This window comes from Eptatretus burgeri, chromosome 1 (genome assembly GCF_056783735.1).
Source record: "Eptatretus burgeri isolate ZD-2024b chromosome 1, Ebu_testis_v1, whole genome shotgun sequence".
NCBI lineage: Eukaryota > Metazoa > Chordata > Myxini > Myxiniformes > Myxinidae > Eptatretus > Eptatretus burgeri.
This window is the reverse complement of record NC_140961.1, coordinates 49806351-49824618: the sequence shown is the minus strand read 5'-3', so window position 1 is coordinate 49824618 and position 18268 is coordinate 49806351. Positions and strand designations below refer to the sequence as shown.

Below are 18268 nucleotides of genomic sequence, written 5' to 3'. Positions count from 1 at the left end.
TCATGCCAGTTGGCTGGGTGTGGGTACCTCTCTCACCTGACATGGCACTTCAGAAAAAGACTTCTGTGACTCATTGGGACTGACTCAATCAGTCAACTTCCCAACCCGAATCTCAACCAACGGTACTCCATCTCTTCTGGACCTGATATTGACCAATTTCCCTGAGAATATCTGCTGTTCTTCCTAAACTCCAATCAGTTCTTCTAACCACATGCTTGTCAAAGTCGACATCTCTCTCGCTGTTATTAGAGAACCACCTCAGTGCCGTCGAGTCTGGCATTTCACTCAGGCTGACTGGCAAGGACTTCAAGCAGCCATCAAACTTCTGCACTTGTCTCCCATCTCTGCTCTCTCCGACATCAACTCATCTTGGGAATTCTTTCAAAGAAATTTTTTCTCTGTCTCTGTCTCATCCCATCTCGTCTTCAGTTGTCATATCCTTCCTCCTGCCCATGGTACACTGAAGCTTGTGGTGGGGCAGTTGTCCTGAAACAACTTGCATTTGCCTCATGGAAGGAAAATCCAAGTGAAGGCAATCTCAATTCCCCCCACAAAGCTCGGAACAAGTTTGTCTGCTGTGGGAACCTGAATTCTTAATTGAATATATAATGAGGTAAAATGCCAATCAGCTTGAGTTAATGCTTCAAGAAAGAATTTAATAAGTGTATGCTGGGAAAGCTGGTAGGGAGGTATTGCACACATTCCTTAGTACTCGTAAAAGACCTTGTAAAGCTTTATCTCTGATTCGCTGGCCCAGATGGCCAGGGCAAGAAATCACATTCTCTTTCCTCCCCTCACCCGGACAATCTGGAGCAAGCACCGATAAGAGTTTCTCTGAATAAGTTTCTTAATAATATGTTTCTCATCCTGTGTTTGTGATTTTAACCTTTCAGAGTTCCATCTGTTGCTTCTTCAAAAGGCCTCTCTTTCTTCAGTTAATTTCCTTTGATGAAAAACCATGCCCTGGTGAGATCACACATATACTCGTGATACTCCATGTGAAGTTTAAGTTTTTGCTTGCGACATCGCTCCAGGCTAAGCTTCCTTGTGCACAAGCTTGTCTTTTATTTGTTCCTGAATAAACAGCTTCAACTGAACGAAAAGTTCTTTCTGCCTCGAGGTGGGCAAAATTGCCCTGACACGACCCATCGGAGAGCCAGTAAACAATATATTTCGTCCTTCTGTGTCCTTTTCTCCTCCCAAGATAGAGATTTTGCTGTCAAACCTCGACTCAGATTCTGCAACCGGTCCAGACGACATCAGCCCACGTGTCCTAAAAACCTGCATCCTCTGCTCTTGCTCACCCTCTCTCTGTTCTATTCACCCTCTCATTTGCTCAAGGTCATCTGCCGTTTTCTTGAAAATCAGCAAACATTACCGCTCTGCAAAAATAAGGTGCAAAAACAGATCCCTGCAACCACAGACCAATCAGCCTTCTCCCAATCATCAGCAAGGTTATGGACTCGATCATCGCTTCAGACATTAAATCCTTCCTCTTCTCCAATGGCTTGATTTCCGATCATCAATTTCGGTTCAACCAGGTCACTCGAGCCTGGATATGCTGCTCCTGCTTTCGCAACAATGGATGGAGGTACTCAATGCCAGACATGAAATCAGAGCCATCTCCCTCAACATATCATGTGTCTTCGATGTGGTCTGGCACTCTGCCCTGCTCACCAAACTCTTCCTGTGGTGTCCAAGGACATCTCCACTCATGAGAGGCAGAATTCCTCTCCTGTCAGTCAACTTGTGGCCCTAAATGGAATTCTCTCATCCCCTCTTCCTGTCCAGACTGGAGTTCCACAAGGCAGTGTTCTGGGCCCTGTTCTTTTTCTGATTTTCATCAATGATCTCTCTGACTCTCTGGAAAATCCTCTTCATCTCCTTGCTGATGACTCCACCATCCTCCTCACTCTCTGCAGATCTGAATAAAATCACAAGCTGGTCCAACACTTCAAACATGTCTTTCAATCATGACAAATCTCACATTCTCACTATGCCTCTCCAAAAGGACCATCTGGAGCCCCCCTTCCCCCCCCCCAATCTACTTTCTCAACAATCCTCTGGAAGCAGTCCTCTCATTCTAACTTGTGGGTCTCACTGTCTGCCATGATCTTTCCTGGGGAAGCCATATTTCCAAGCTGGACTCCAAATCCCATCGCCAGCTGTGAATCCTCCATCTTGCAAAGTCCTTCCTCAGCACACCTGAGCTCCTGTCCACGTACAAAGCTTTCATCCACAGCGTGATGGAGTACTGCTTTCCCCTCTGGGCTGGTGCTCCCGCCTCTCACCTTTCTCGGCTTCACGCTGAGGACACCAAGGCATTTGGATCATTGGTATCTCCCGTGATGAGGCTGTCTTTGGGTCTCTCACCGCAGACAGGTCGGTGGTCTTTTTGTCTTCGACCGTCTCCTCTCTGGCCACGCCTCCCTTGCTCTGACTGTGGTCAGTCCCCCCATATTTCCACAGGGTGCTCAAGGTCCACCAGCAACCCCTTCTGGTAAAACCACCAAAATCACGAATCACTGCTCACCTTCACTCTTTCATTTCTTTTTTTTTTCCTGCCTTTGGAATAAACTTCCTCACTCTGTTCAATCCCATTCTTCCCTCCAGGCCTTCAAAACAGCTGTTCACCACCACCTCTTATCATCCCCCATCCAAAACCTCGATCTTTTCTCCCCCGTTAATTCACCCCAAACCCACCTTCAAATTCCCTGCTTTCCTTCTTGAAAGTCCCTGTAGTGTCCATCTTGTATACTCCGTGTTCCCCGCCCAATCCCTCTCCCTTCCACAGATCTCTGAATGTCGCTCTTCCGCACTGTTTTGTTCTTCCCACTCCTGCCCCCCCCCCCCTTTGCGTTGCATTGTGTGTTCGCTCTCATACGAGCCTCGACAAGGTATAAAAAAAAAAATCAGTGAAGACGTGACTCGATCCCAGAGAAATTTTTTTTGAGTTGCAGACGATGGCTCGGATAGAATCTTGACGGATATATAAAATAGTCAAACGGGAGATAAATGGAGGATCGAGAGCGTTTTTGCAAACTACACTGTGGACGTTATATCTTGAAATGCAGCAGAAAATTGTCTGAGTGAAAGAAACACTTCATGTGATTCGATTATGTTTTTTAGATCCTCGTGGAGGATCTCTAAGTCTTACTCACGTTGTTGTTATTCATCTTCTTCTTGTGGACTTTCTTGTTTCACAGCCTCCAGTTTTCATCGAAACTTCCTGAAACTTGGCATATATATGTAAAAAATACCCTGCTTAGACAGTAACCATCTCCGATTTTGGAAATTCCTCCAAGAAAAAAGTTATGACGTCAAAATATCTCCGCTAATGTTAATCGACGAAAAAAATATTTCCGAAACTAGGCAAGCTTTTTGAATTCTGTTTGCAGGAATCGAACAGGGCATTAGCAGAGATGAATTACCGCACATATGATACATCACTATGACGTCATATCAATTTTTATGACGTCATTCCTATTTTTTGACATTTTTTGTTTCACAACCCAGAGTTTTCATCGGATCTTCGTGAAACTTGCCATGTTTTTGCAGAAAGCCCACGCGCAGACAGTAACCATCTCCGATTTTGGAAATTCTTCCAAGAAAAAAAGTTGACGTCATAATATCGCCGCTAATGGAAATCGCCGATACCATTATCTCCGAAACTAGGCAAGCTGTTTGAATTTTGTTTGCGGGAATCAAGCCGAGCATTAGCACAGATAATTTATCGCAAACCTGATACATCACAATGACGTCGTATTCGTTTTTATGACGTCATCATTAAGAGGACGAGGATCTTAGCTCATTTGAGCTTGTTTTTTCAATCATTGGTTGTTCAACATGAACATTTCAGACTGCACAGTTTAATGATTTTAAATGAGTTTATTTCATTTCTGTGTTATTTGTCTCTGGGACACAAGTTTCAACAAAATCGGATCAAAGTCCACAGGGCATCCTCTGTCATACAAAGTCATTCCTTGGCACACCTGAACCCTGCTCCACCTTCAAGGCCTAATGTGTTCCACCTTTAAAGCTGTGTGTGTATGTGTGTGTGTGTGTGTGTGTGTGTGTGTGTGTGTGGGTGTGTGTGTGTGTGTGTGTGTGTGTGTGTGTGTGTGTGTGTGTGTGTGTGTGTGTGTGTGTGTGTGTGTGTGTGTGTGTGTGTGTGTGTGTGTGACTATGTGTGTGTGTGTTATAACCACTGCCTTCGATAGCTAATTGTATGAACAGGAAATTATGTGAACCCAACACCTCTCATCCACAGATATTGCTTGTATTTCCTATATTTCATTGAGTCCGATTTGCATTCAAGAACAGAACAATTATGGTTGACCGGAATTCCGTGTGATGTAAAATTGGACTTCAAGTCCTCAACTCCTCCACAAGCCCCAAGTCGTGAACCCACCCCTCCCGTCCTCCTCAAACTCTAAGTGCTCAATCTCCACCTCCCACCCCTAAGGCATCAATAAAACCCCATAAAAAGTCTTTAACCCCTCCCCCCCTCTAAAGACTCAACCTCACCGTCCCAACTCTGTCCTCTTTGCTTCCCCCACCTCTCCGAAACCGAACTCTCTATCCCATCCTCCCGACTGACAAAAGAAAAAGGGCATTCTTACATCGATCATTACATATTTAACATCAGGTCACCACAATCACTAAGTTTGAAGTTGTCTTACTTGGAACCTCCTTATCATTACTCATCAATAAGCGGCTATCTCAGTATTTTGGTACATATACTGTATTTTGTGTCACTAGAAAGCTCTCAAACAGCATATTTACCAGATTTGGGAAAAATGTAATGAAGTGAACTGGAACGGCACTCGAAGAGAGCAGAGTTTCGCCTCGTGCATTCATTCTGAACACAAATATGATCGTTAACTGAACACGCTACTATTATTGCCCACAGAATCATATCATCCACGTATCTTATTGTATCACAGAGTTCATTGACATGGATTTTAAACCTCATAAATTAAATTCTTCACTCACATTGGGTCACAGATGAGATACATGAAGTATCAGATTTTTGGATGAGTATTTCAATTCAACGAATCATGGCTGGAATAGCACTTCACTGATGACATCATCATTATCACCATATATAACCCCATGAGGAGTTGATGACAAATGCTAAGTTTCAATTTTTATAGTTGAGGGGTTTTGGAGAGAATGACATCCAATTTTTTTCCTTTAATCCAATATGGCTACCATACCATGTGACCTATGATGTCAGTTTGAAATAATATATTTTCCATGGAGAGTCCCTCCTACGTTTAAAGTTTTGCATCGATCGAAAAAGCGGTTGTAGAGATGAGCATTTTTAAAGCGAAAATATCTAGATTCAGACCCACAGACAGGGGTGATGGAATAGTATCGCATCCCCTTTGGGGCGAGACTAATAAAACCCGCCTTCGATTCCTTATAACCCTCTTTTCATCGCCTCCAACTTACCATACATGCATACAGCAATCCTTCTAATTATATTATACCAGCAAGGGTACCTGGCGTTGCCAGGCTCATTCCTTCGACCCCTTCCCCTGCCTCTTCTTTTTATCTGATTTCACTCTAGATTTCATCATAACTATTGAGGCCATGAGTTTTTGATCATCAAATATGGAATCAGATTTGGAATATCAGCTTTTAATAAGTCTATCCATCCATCCATTGGGACCATACTCTGTGAAGAGCGTTGGTGCTGCCTCAGCAGTCTCCTTGGCGGTTGGACACAATCCTGGATGGGTCGCCACTCCGACGCAGGATACCAGCAAGCTGGAACTCATTTTTGCCGACCTTGGAAGGATGACTGGCTGAGTCAACCCCACCTGGTATTAATTCAACAGCCAAGCAGGATTTGAACTCAGGAACTCAGGATGTAAATGGTGGAGACTTGTAATTCCCTCTCCCACCTGGAGGTAGCGCGGTACGATATACATCAACATGGAAAATTTGTATCCCTCCCCCCCCCCCTCGAAGACCACTGGCAAAGATAATAAAAAACAACCCTATACATTAGTTGGGGTCATGCTGATCCTCTGTAGCAAGTCTGGATGTAATTGGCCCAGAACTATAGGAGGAGTAGCCCAACAAACAAACAAACAATCCCACAAACACCAGTCCATGAATTATAGTAAGGATAGATGATAGATTTTAGGAATAGCCGTGTGTGTGTGTGTGTGTGTGTGTGTGTGTGTGTGTGTGTGTGTGTGTGTGTGTGTGTGTTTTTTTTATTTTTTTTACTGTTTTACATCTCACTGTTCAAATTCATAAACGGCAACAATCGACAGACACTATCATTGTAATTGGTCGGAGAATGGACAGCATGGACAGGGAACAACAAGTGTGCAGAGGCCCCGCCTTCCCAGGTTTCGGGTGAGCAGGCCACGTCCCGATGGTGGATGATTGATGGGCGTGCCGAGAGAGGGTGAAGGATAGAGGAATGCTGGAGTTCGAGGGAGGAGGACACTGAGGATCTCGCTTTTGCTCACGGCACAATAGTCAGGAGGCCCAATGCAGAATAGTGTACGACCCTGCTGATTCCATGTTAGAATAGTGCAACAGGTGTAAATTGACTGTCCAGACACACAGAAACGTGAATCAACTTGTTGCCAACTCTGGATATGGATAGTATGGCCGCCATGACAGTTTACAAAATGGTCGCCATTAAATACACTTTTCGTCATATTTCAGCCGCAAATTGACATGAAATTACAAAATTAGGATCGATTTCCATGATTTTGAGCATGCCTGAGCTGATGGGAGTATAGAAAAAAACATTGCTCCATCCATTTTCTAAAAATAATGACTTGTTTTTCACTATATTATTTTTAAAGAAATGTTCAGGCTCGAATTAGAATGTCTGATTATACAAACCACAATCAATGAATTTTACAACTTTGCTATAAAATGAACCTAAACTACATAACTGTGTGTTTTTCTGTTACCCAGGACTAACTGAAAAATGAAAGCCGCAAGATTTCTCACAGGGGGTTCAAGGGATCGAGAAGAAGAAGAGCATGTAGACTGGAATAAATGCTTTATTTGCCAGGACAGTTCAAAAACTAGCAAGTCAACGCCACTTCGAAAGACTACAATCGTTGGTGTGAAAACTGTAGCTGAATGTTGCAAAGAAAGAGAGAAATATAATGACGCTAAATATGTTGACTCATTCTCAAGAATCAGAAAATATTCTGTACCGGAGCACGTCGAAAAGATTCAATGGCACAAATTCTGCTATAGTGACTTTACTCACGCACAAAAATAGACAGACTGAAGTCAAGGATTCAGCCACAATCTGTGACTTACGCAGAAGAGATACCCACAACATCAGGTTCCTCAGAGAAATACCATGTCCCAAAGTCACTAAGATCCGCGCACAGCGCTATGGATTGGTCAAAATGCGCTTTCTGCCAGACTGACATTCCTGGAAAAGCTGGTGTCCTGACAAATGTTGAATTTGATCACACATCATCCAGGATGCTTAGTTTGGCCCAATTTGACCCCACCATGTGTCACAGGTTTGCAGGTGTTTCAGACTTGATGGCAGCTGAAGGTAAATATCACCTCAAGTGTTATGTTTCTTTTCGCAGAAAGTATAAAAAGGAGAGTGGAGAGAAAAACCAGTCTCCTGAAAGCATCTGTTTCAGAAATGTGATGAACCAGCTTGAGAAAGAGCTGCAGAAGGGACATGTGTTTACCCTGAAAAACATCTGGGAACACTACATCATGCTGTTATTGAATGATTTTGGAATTGAGGCTGGAGCCTTAAAAAGCTACAATTTCAAGCAGAAAGTGGAGGTTCACTTTGGTAGTGACAAGGTGACATTCGTGCAGCCATTGGATGTCACAAAACCCCTCATAGTTGCGTCCTCAACTGTGACAAAGTTTGCCATGAGAACCGCCGTGAATGATTTATCTGAAGAAGGTGAAAGTTCTGAAGAAGATGAATTGGCCCAGTGCAGTCTGCCTCATCATGAGAACAAAATCCTTAGCTGGATCTTCAGAGTGGGCATAAAGATTTACAGTGACGTAAAACACTCTCCAGGGCATAGCATTATCGGTGGACTGAACACAGAAAATGCAGAGCGAATTGTACCTGAAACCCTGTACATGCTTGTAAAGCTTCTTTGTGGTGGTGACAGCACTGACAAGATGGACAATGAAGAAGCGGATGAGACAGATACCAAGAACAAAGTTCTGAGCATCTGCCAAGACATTATTCATGTGGCTTCAGGACACTGATGTCCTCATTCTCCTTGTTGCCTATCGGCCGCATCTCAGTCCCTTTCTCTGGATGAATGCAGGGACACCCAAAAAGCAACACTACATTCCCATTGACTCCATCAATATCCCAGATTCGCAGAGGGAGTCACTTCTGGCATTTCATGCAGTGACAGGTTCAGACAGCACAAGCCAGTTTGCTGGAATTGCGAAGCGCTCTGCATGGGCTGTCGTTCAAAACAACTCCCACCTGTTGAATAACCTAGGCAAAGAGGAAATTCCTGATGAGAGTGTGATTGCAGATGCTGAGTCATTTGTCTGCAGGCTTTATGACCCTCATGGCCAAGATAACTCAATTCAGCGAGTAAGATGTGATCTGTTTCTCAGTCTGACCAAAGCTATTGAGAATCTGCCTCCAACTCGCGATGCTCTGATTCTACACATCAAGCGAGCGCACTACCAGACTTTTGTGTGGAGAAGAGCCTTGGAATATGAACCACATCTACCTGCACCTGAGAACTGTGGGTGGGAACAGGTCGTCAAAGATGGCAACGAGACATTTCAGCCGCGACTCATGACTGCACAGCCTATTACTGCTTACTGTGTAGAACTGACGACATGCAAATGCCGTGGGTCATGCTCAACTCGACGGTGCAAATGTACACGGAATGGACTGCCTTGCACGAAAGCATGTGGATGCAAAGCCCCTTGTAGGAACCCGTTCAGTGTACAAGCCGATCAATAGCTCTGAAAATTGTACTTGGGTGTTCTCTTCTGCAAAGCAACGTAATTTTGTGTTAGAAAGAATCTGACAGCTGTTGAAATAACCTTTGACTGACTGTAAACCCATCTCCATCAATAGTGCTAAATATTTTCTTTTTCACATTTGTTGCTCGTATGTGCATTTTCAATTTCGTCTTTAAGTTGTCAATGATGTGAAAAGTTGTGATCCAGTACAAAAATAAAGCACAAAATAGTGTTCCTCGTGTCAGATTACATAGTATTTCACAATCATGACAAATTTCTGGCTAGTACAATTTGCAGTAAGAAAAAGACTAAATCTGATGGCGGCCATTTTGATTACTGTCATGGCGGCCATAATATTCAGATGCAGACTTGGCAACAAGTGGAACTAGACTTGGTCATGCCTAGACTCTTCAAAAACACCAGTTGCACCATTCTAACATGAAATCAGCAGCGAACCTATTTTCTAGGCTAGCTACAGATTTTGGCTTCTAGACTACAATGAAGGCTGCGTGATTCTCGTGCTCGTGCTGTGTGAATTTGCGGCATGCTGGGCAGGATGCTCATTATTGGCTGTTTGGCTGAGCCATAAAGAGCACGTCTCAAAGAGGATGGGGGGAAGCAGCTCAGATCTAAGTGGAACGGTAATTCGGTGAGACATGGCTGGGACGGAGGGTCTCGTTTTGCCCTCCTCTCGGCACTACGAGCTGGCTTTCCTTCGATGCATGAGGAAGACGGCACAATGCTCATGTTCGTGCTGAGTAATTGGCTAGCGTGCTGAGCAAGACGCTGGCTTTTGTCCCTTGGTTGGGGACGCAACGGGAGCCTCACTTATGTTACCGAGAGGGACGGCACCATTCTAAAAAGCAGCAGGTCGGGGAGGATGATCATGCACGAAGAGACGGCCGGTGATGAGTTGGGGTTCAACACCCCTTACGAATACCTCACGTACGTTCCCGCTGCGGGAGTGGAGTTCAGCACCATTTTATTGGGCACGTGGACCCGTGCAGGACGAAGCGCCTCGATTCAAAGCTTCCTCAAGACCATCTCTGGCACACAGCTCAGTGCCGGGATAAAGGAGTGATTTTTTTTTTCTTTGTTTCATTTTCCCCTTTTCTGTATTTCAGTCCATGTGTGGAGACGCCTCGCTTTAGACTTTAGTTTTCTTTCCTTATTCTTTCCTGAATTATTGTCCCTTGTAAATATTACCTCTGTTTTATTAAATTATGTTTTATTTAATTCAATTTGCTTGTGGCTGTGTATTTGTGCCGTCCTGGTGCAGCGCTTAACCGTTTTCCTGTGCGTGCCATTAATCTCCGAGAAACTCGGCTGTCCGCCTTCAAGGGAGAACCGTTTGGCTATCCATCCACGTCGGGGTTAAACCTCCTGGACACAACAATAATTTGAAATTTATCTATGGGAGCAGCCGGGGGGGGGGGGGGATCATGTTATTAGGGTATCCAGTCAAATGGACTGGATAACCTATTGTTTTTCTTCTGTTTATTATTATTTTTCTTCCGCTGTAAATTTGCAAAATTTCCAATTTTTTTCGCTTTAAATGCCATTTTCTCAGAAATGGTAAGACCAATCGACACAAAATTTTCACCAAATATGTATCTTTTTTGATAGCATACATAATTGATAATTATGACGTCATAGGTCACGTTGTACGGGCGCCATCTTGAAAAAACAGATCAACTTTGGACCTCTGTATCTCGGAAACCTTCTAGTGTAAAAAAATTTCGCTTGATACATTTTAACAAGCTCCCTCTCGGGAATACGTGGGATTTTTCGTGACGTCATCAGTGAAGAGGTATCCCAGTAAAAATTCGTCAAGTAGAACGCCACATGGCAAAAATTTGAAATTTCTTGAGCGTCATCTACACAAAAATTTATCGTAGAAAAAAAATATTTTGACGTCATCGGTGACGTAATTCGGCCGCCATCTTGTTTTTTAGTGTTTTTTTTTTTTTTAATCTTCTCCAGAACGGCTGTGCAGATTGAGGTGAAACTTTACACGCACATTCTCCCTGAGGTCCTCTTTCAAGTTTGTTAATTTGTTATTGATACGTCACATGGTTTGGCGGCCATCTTGAAAAAACCCTAAAACCTTCAAACATCTTCTTCTCCAGAAGCGCTGGTCCAATGAAGGCGAGATTTCAGAACTATATTCGTGACATATATGCGATGCAAGTTTGTTAATTTCAAAGTGATATGTCACATGGTTTGGCCGCCATGTTGGATTTAAGAAAAATATTAAATAATGTTTTCTCTGGTATTTCATAAGCCATCGAAGCGAAAATTTGCAAGTGCCTTCCTCGCTCAAGTCTGCATACATGGTAAAAAATTTTTACCTCAGAAGTCACATGGTTTGGCGGCCATCTTGGATAGAAAAATAGACCTTATCCGATTTACACGAAACTTCACACACTTGTTCGGGTCGACGATGGAAAGCAGAATTTAAATTTATGATATCATAGGTCACAAGGTTCGGCAGCCATCTTGGATTGAAAATGAATAAATTTTAAAAATCTTCTTCTCCAGAAGGGCAAGACAGATGAAGACGAAACTTCACACATATATTCCCCATGAGGTCCTTTCTCAAGTTTGTTAATTTTTTCTTGATCGGTCACATGGTTTGGCGGCCATCTTGAAAAAACCCTAAAACCTTCAAACATCTTCTCCAGAAGTGCTGGTCGGATGAAGGGCAGATTTCAGAAGTATGTTCGGGACACGTAGGCGATATAAGTTTGTTAATTTCAAATTGATAAGTCACACGGTTTGGCCGCCATGTTGGATTTAAGAAAAATATTAAATAATGTTTTCTCTGGAACCGCTTAACCTAACGAATCGAAAGTTTGCAATTATCGTCTACCATCGTGTGTGCACGCGTGGTAAAAATTATGATGTCACACGTCACATGGTTTGGCGGCCATCTTGGATAGAAAAACGCACCTTTACCGATTAACACGAAACTTCACAAACGTGTTCCAATACCCAGTTGGAAGCAGAATATAAATTTGTGATGTCATAGGTCACATGGTTCGTCAGCCATCTTGGATTGAAAAATAATATCTTAAAACGTCTTTTTCTCTGAAATGACTGAACAGATCCAGGCGAAACTCCACCACTATGACCGCCTCTCCATGACGAATAAAAAGTTCTCACCCCCTTTTGAGGTACGATGCAATGTTTGGAAGCCATAGTGGATTGAAGGAAAAATATTAATTAATGTTTACTCTGGAACTACTGCATCAATAAATGTGAAACATCAGCTTTATGGTGGAACAGTCATGCGGAATGAGCGTTTGAAATTTCAACGGGATCGGGCCCAGGGTTTGGCAGCCATGTTGGTTTTAAGAAAAATATTAAATAATGTTTTCTCTGGAACTGCTTAACCTAGCGAAGCGAAAATTTGCACTTATCGTCTCCAATCGTGTTTCCACAAGTGGTGAAAATTATGACATCACAAGTCACACGGTTTGGCCGCCATCTTGGATTGAAGGATAAATATTAATTAATGTTTACTCTGGAACCGCTGCTTCTGTATATACGAAACTTCAGATTTGTAATTTAGCCGACATGCGAAACAAAAGTTTAAAATTTCAACCTGATCGGTCACGCGGTTTGGCAGCCAGAATTATTTAATTATTTGAATCTGTTCGCCAGTAATCAGGAAATTGAACGCTTTGTGCTGCCCGGTTCGTAACTCGTCTGTTCCGTGCCGTCTCGAAGCATGCCTGTGTTTGTATCACCATTAAATAATGTTTTCTCTGGCACCGCTTATCCGATGAATGCGAAACTTTGCGACTATGATTTAAGTCTCATGTTGTATCAGTTGTGTCAAAGGCGGACGGACTGGGTACCCGGTCATCACTGCCAGCAGTTATAAAGTGGCAGTTCTAGTTCTTTTTATTACTGCCAATTATTGTCTTATTATTATTATTATTATTATTATTGTCTCTTAACACCCTCTCCCTCCACCACCGGGTTCTTCATAGATTCCTTTCTCGCATAGATTCTTCATAGATTCTTCATAGATTCCTTTCCAAAATATTTAAAGTCTGTCTTTCTCGCAGGTAGCGGGGAGAAACTTGTGACATCTTGCTTTTGTTTCCTTAGTTTGTGGTATAATATTTTGGGTTGTTTTTTCAAACAACTGATATAGTTTTCTCCTGTTGTTAACTTTTTCATGTATATCTTTAAACTTCCTTGGTGTGTGTGTGTGTGTGTGTGTGTGTGTGTGTGTGTGTGTGTGTGTGTGTGTGTGTGTGTGTGTGTGTGTGGGTGTGTGTGTGTGTGTGTGTGTGTGTGTGTGTGTGTGTGTGTGTGTGTGTGTGTGTTATCCACTGTCCCTGCTCACTTGCACGAACAGGAAATGAACTTAACACCTCATCCACGGATATTTATCGTATTCCTATATTTCTGAGAGTTAGATTTGCGTCCAGGATCAGAACAATTATGGATAACCACTTTGAAATTGCCAATCTTTTGTTTAAATGCTGAAAATTATGTTTCAAAGACAATTTTACTGACATTTTTGGTGCTGGCAACACAGGTTAAAAGTGACCCAGCCAGCAGAAGGGAGTCACTGAACACACACACACACACACACACACACACACACACACACACACACACAGACACACAGACACACAGACACACAGACACACAGACACACAGACACACAGACACACAGACACACACACACACTCAGTGCATGCGAAAGGCCTCGTAAGCATTCATCTGTCATTGTGAAAGTCCAGTATTCAACAAGTCATGGCTATTTTCTGATACCTCGGAGTACATTTTTTACAACGTATGTTTTAGAAGTTTCACCTTTTCGTTCTGTTTTAAGAATACGATATATTTTTGATAATCGCAGTACTGCAAAAGTATCAACTGCTATCATATTGTCCTGAATGTGCTGATCTACCTTATAAGCGGTAATTTTCATTGATATGACAAATGTAAAATATTTGTATTACTAGTTCAATGTGACTTCTCACTTTGGGATGGTCTTTACTTTGTCTGGCATTCTTGCTTCTGCATCATTAATGCCCTGGTTTTGATTATTTATGTCCAAATTCACTTGAAGGTAAAGTTAAATTGGTGACTGACTTGACTATAAAGTAACATTAATCTTATTTTGATGGCAAAAGGGTGTATAAGGGTGGTTAAAGGTTAACCTTCTTTGTTTGTTTTAGATCTATTCATTAAAGAATGGCAAATCTCTGAAAGTATGTGCAGTAGTCATGGCAATATCGGGAAACTTGTTTGTGTAGTGACCTCACAGATGCACGAAGCATTCTGGCTGTTTCCAAGATGGCAGTGAATGTGACAGGTCCGAGGAAACAACAAAACGACAATGTGTTTGAAGTTCCCAGTTTATTCAGGCGTGCGCAGCATTTGCTTGCAGGCTTGCATGATTTGTATCAGTTGTGGCGACATCGCTGTCCCCTCCCGGCTGCTACCTTTTAAAGACTGGCCAAGAATCATGAATTTTGTTAGGTTATTGGCATTCAACAGTCTTTTATTTTCAAAGGATAGTGCAGGTTCCTGAACATCCACAAGTGAATGCATGCAAATGGCTTAACATCCCTTCCAAAGGAAGGCATACTCATTCATGCAGTGTTACATTTGGGCCATGCCTTCAATGCACTCTTGTGATAATGTCAATATCGATGTCTGCAATGCATCAGGGGAACAGTCTATCGTTGAGCCAGGAACCAAACTCGGATTATACGGATTAAAAAATGATTACACCACCTCGGAACTACCTTGGTGAGTCTCAAGAACTAAGTTTCAAGCCAGTTGATCGACTTCAGAAGCAATATCTCTGGCATTTTAGATGAGAATTATGTTATACCTTGAATGAAACAAGAGGAAAAAAATAACATTCTTTATAATGTTTTTTTTTTTTTTAAAAACAAAGTGGCATAATGGTGAGACATTAGAGCATCCACTCCACTCTGAGTCTGGGAGACCAGTGGTGCAAACCCTGGCCGAATCACAGCAAAGACTTAAAAAACGGTATTTTCTGCTTCCTTCCTTGACTATCATTGTCAGCTCAGGCCAGATAGATCTGTGACTTGCTTCCAGGTACCATGTAAACCTGTACTAACTTGTTCCTTGGTCAGGTTGTTGGTGACTAAACCGTCTCCCCCACCAAGTTTCTTGGTGAGGAGGGTGTATGGATATGGACACCGAGCAGGATTAAAAACAAAACCTGTCAAAGGTTGGAGGAGATCCTTGTGAGTCAATGGCCATCCATATGTGGTGCCCAACTGTCTCTGCAAACGTCCTTCTGCAGGGGTACCCTTCCCTAGGAGGTTGGTAGCAGGAATTGCACTCGGGCCACCGTAAAACACTTCATTCCACGAAACACATAAAAATAGGACCGCTTGGCCTGAAGCTAACCTGGATCAGAAGCAGCAGTCACTCAAACCCCCCTTCGACCCCCCCCCCCAGACCCTGAATTATTTAATGCTGTGAACAAACTTTGATACATAAAGTACGATGAAGGTTGTGGTCAAGTCTCATTGAAATTCTTTGTGTAGTTCACAGAAGAGGGCAAATAATTATTTTGAGTGTTCAGACACTCCCTTCCCCAGAGACTCCCTTAATTAGGGCAGATTTTGATGCAGTCAATACACTTTGGTACATGATAGGTGATGAAGGTTGTGCTCAAGTTTAAAAAAAATCATGTGTGTAGTTTCCGAAAAGAGAACAAATACCTATTTTGGGGGGTGAAACTGCACCCTGTAGACCCCCTAAATGAGTGCAGATTTTGATGCAGTCTATGCACTTTGGTGCAACACCTGTGATGAAGGTATTGATCAAGTTTCATGGAAATTGTCTGTGTAGTTTTGGAGAAGAGGGGAAATACCTTTTTGGGGGGGCGGGGGGGGGTCAATCCCCTATCCCCGTCTTCTCTGAATGAGCGTACATTTTGATGTGGTCAATACACCTTCGTTAGGCATCAAATATGAAGCTTGTGGCCAAGTTTCATCAAAATCATGTGTTTGGTTCAAGCGATAATGACTGAAGTGTTTACCGACTGATAGACTCACTGACTTAATGACTGAAGTGTTTACCGACTGATAGACTCACTAACTTAATGACTGATTCTGACTCACTGACTGACTCACTCATCTACGGACACTGCTCAATCACAAAAGCTCACTTGAGTAAAGTCCAGGTGAGTTTTAAAAAGGCAAATAAAACAGAAAACCCACTCCTTCCGGTGGTGTGCCGAGGTGACGTCCATGAGGCAGCAGTCTCCTCAGGTTAGCTTGAGGCAGTGCCTTCGGGTTGGTGCCTTGGATGTCCAATCCCGACGAGAGGGTGATCATCTGTCTCTGCTATCATCTCAGCTCCAGCATTTGGGCATTGATATTGCAGCACTCTTTGAGGTTCGGAGTCTGGATCGTGGCGAGATCATGGTGGGTGTTTACACCTACTACTGGTCTCGTTGCTCTGATGGTTACCATAACCAAGGAGTTGCTGTAGCTGTGTCCAATAAGTTGACTCCCATGATAATTGAGCAAATACTGGCCAACAAACGTATCATGAGACTCAGGATTTGTCACTCCTTGGGTGTCATTTCTTTGGTCTCTGCCGATGCTCCAAATAAGGCGAGTGATCTCGATGTGAAGGAGGCATTCTATGCCACGCTCAAGTCATTGGTTGATCGGTGCCCCAGGCGAGACACTTCTATTCTTGGGGGATTTCATTGCATTGACTGGAACTGGAAGGGATGGTTCTGAGATGTGTTGGTCCCCATGGGTCTGGAACTGTGAACCAGAATAGCACTAAGTTCCTTGATTTTGCAAGAAGGCATGGACTTAGGGTGGCTGGTTCATTGTTTCAGTGCCAACAAGCTCATCGCTGTACTTGGCATTCCAACGCTGGTGGTGTGGCAAAGGAGGTTGATCACATATTCGTTGATGGGTGCTGGAAGATGGAAGATGAATCAACTGCAGGGTCTACCAGAGTGCTCAGTTCCTCAATACCGACTACCAGCTTGTTGCAACTGAAGTTGCAGCTTAAATCCAGGATGATGGTACCATCCCTGTCTTAGCTGGATGTTGGCAAGGTCTTGGATGAAAGGGCAGATAAGGAGTTTGTGAATAGGCTGAGTGGGGATTTGGGAGATCTGGGTGTTTTGGGGAATCCTGAAGAGTTGTGGAGTGCCTTTAAGCCCACCATCCTTGATATTGTTGGTGGATGGATGTCTTGGAACTCACCGTGGGGCGAAGAAGAACTTTGTCTCCCAAGGGAAACTACATACCATTGACCAGAATCACAGGGCCAGGCTTAATGGCCGAGCTGAGCTGTTCAGGGAGTTGAGGCGTAAAACTTCCTGCACTGAAGGTGGTACAAGGAGGCCTATGTGTGAGGAATCTGAAGAAGTAGTGAATGACCTGTGGTCAAGTGATTCTCGTCCTTCTTTCAGAGGAATTTGTGCATTGTCTTCCACTAAGCCCATCCACTGGTGTACTGCAGTTGGAGTGGAGGGTGGTGGGCTCTTCACAGAGGAGTCCGAAGTGAAGGCCCACTGGGACGGTTATTTAGAGACCTGTTTTCACAGCCCACTGGGCGACTGTACCTGGCTGACCCACCAGCTGCTGAGTTGGATGTCAGGGGTGTAACTATCCCTATTGTTGATCCTCCAATCAACTGTAAACCACCTTCGTTTGTGGAAACACAGGCTGTGGTGAACCAGTTGAAAGGGAATAAAGCTCCTGGGATCTGTGGTATCCTTGCTGAACTTCTCAAAGCTGGTGGAAATGCTGTACTTGTGTTGTTGCATACAGTTCTGTGCTCTGTCTGGAACACAGGCATCATCACAACTGACTGGAAGAGGGCTCTTGTTGTCTCTCTGGAAAGGGAAGGGTTATCAGCAGGAATTCAACAGCTATCGAGGGGTAGCACTGCTTTCACTGCCGGTAAGGTCTTTGCTCTGATAATTATTGACAGGGTTTGCCAACATCTGCTTGAGCACCAGCACCCAGAGCAGTCTGGTTTTACACCACAGAGCTCAACGATTGACCGCATTCTTGCTCTTTGGATCCTCACCGAACAGAGATGAGAGTTTCGGCAAGGGCTGCTTGCAGCTCATGTTGATCTCCACAGATCATTCAATTCAGAGAATTGGGATGCCCTCTGGAGGATTCTCGATTTTCGTGGGGTGCCACCAAAGCTGATCAATCTGATTTCTGAACTATACTCTGGCACTGAGAGTGCTGTGACGTGTGGTGGTTCCATGTCTGTCTTATTTCCAGTTGTTACTGGAGTT

The 18268-nt window shown here is 43.4% G+C and overlaps 1 protein-coding gene across 1 annotated transcript in view; it reads left to right on the top strand.

The window, feature by feature from the left end:
• The window catches only part of LOC147034456 (uncharacterized), a 63430-nt gene that overhangs the window by 7704 nt on the left and 37458 nt on the right, over positions 1-18268 (top strand). Inside the window, exon 2 of the mRNA XM_085852740.1 lies at positions 15108-15299. The gene's annotated coding sequence lies outside the window, so the exon portion shown is untranslated. The remainder of the gene's footprint in view (positions 1-15107; positions 15300-18268) is intronic.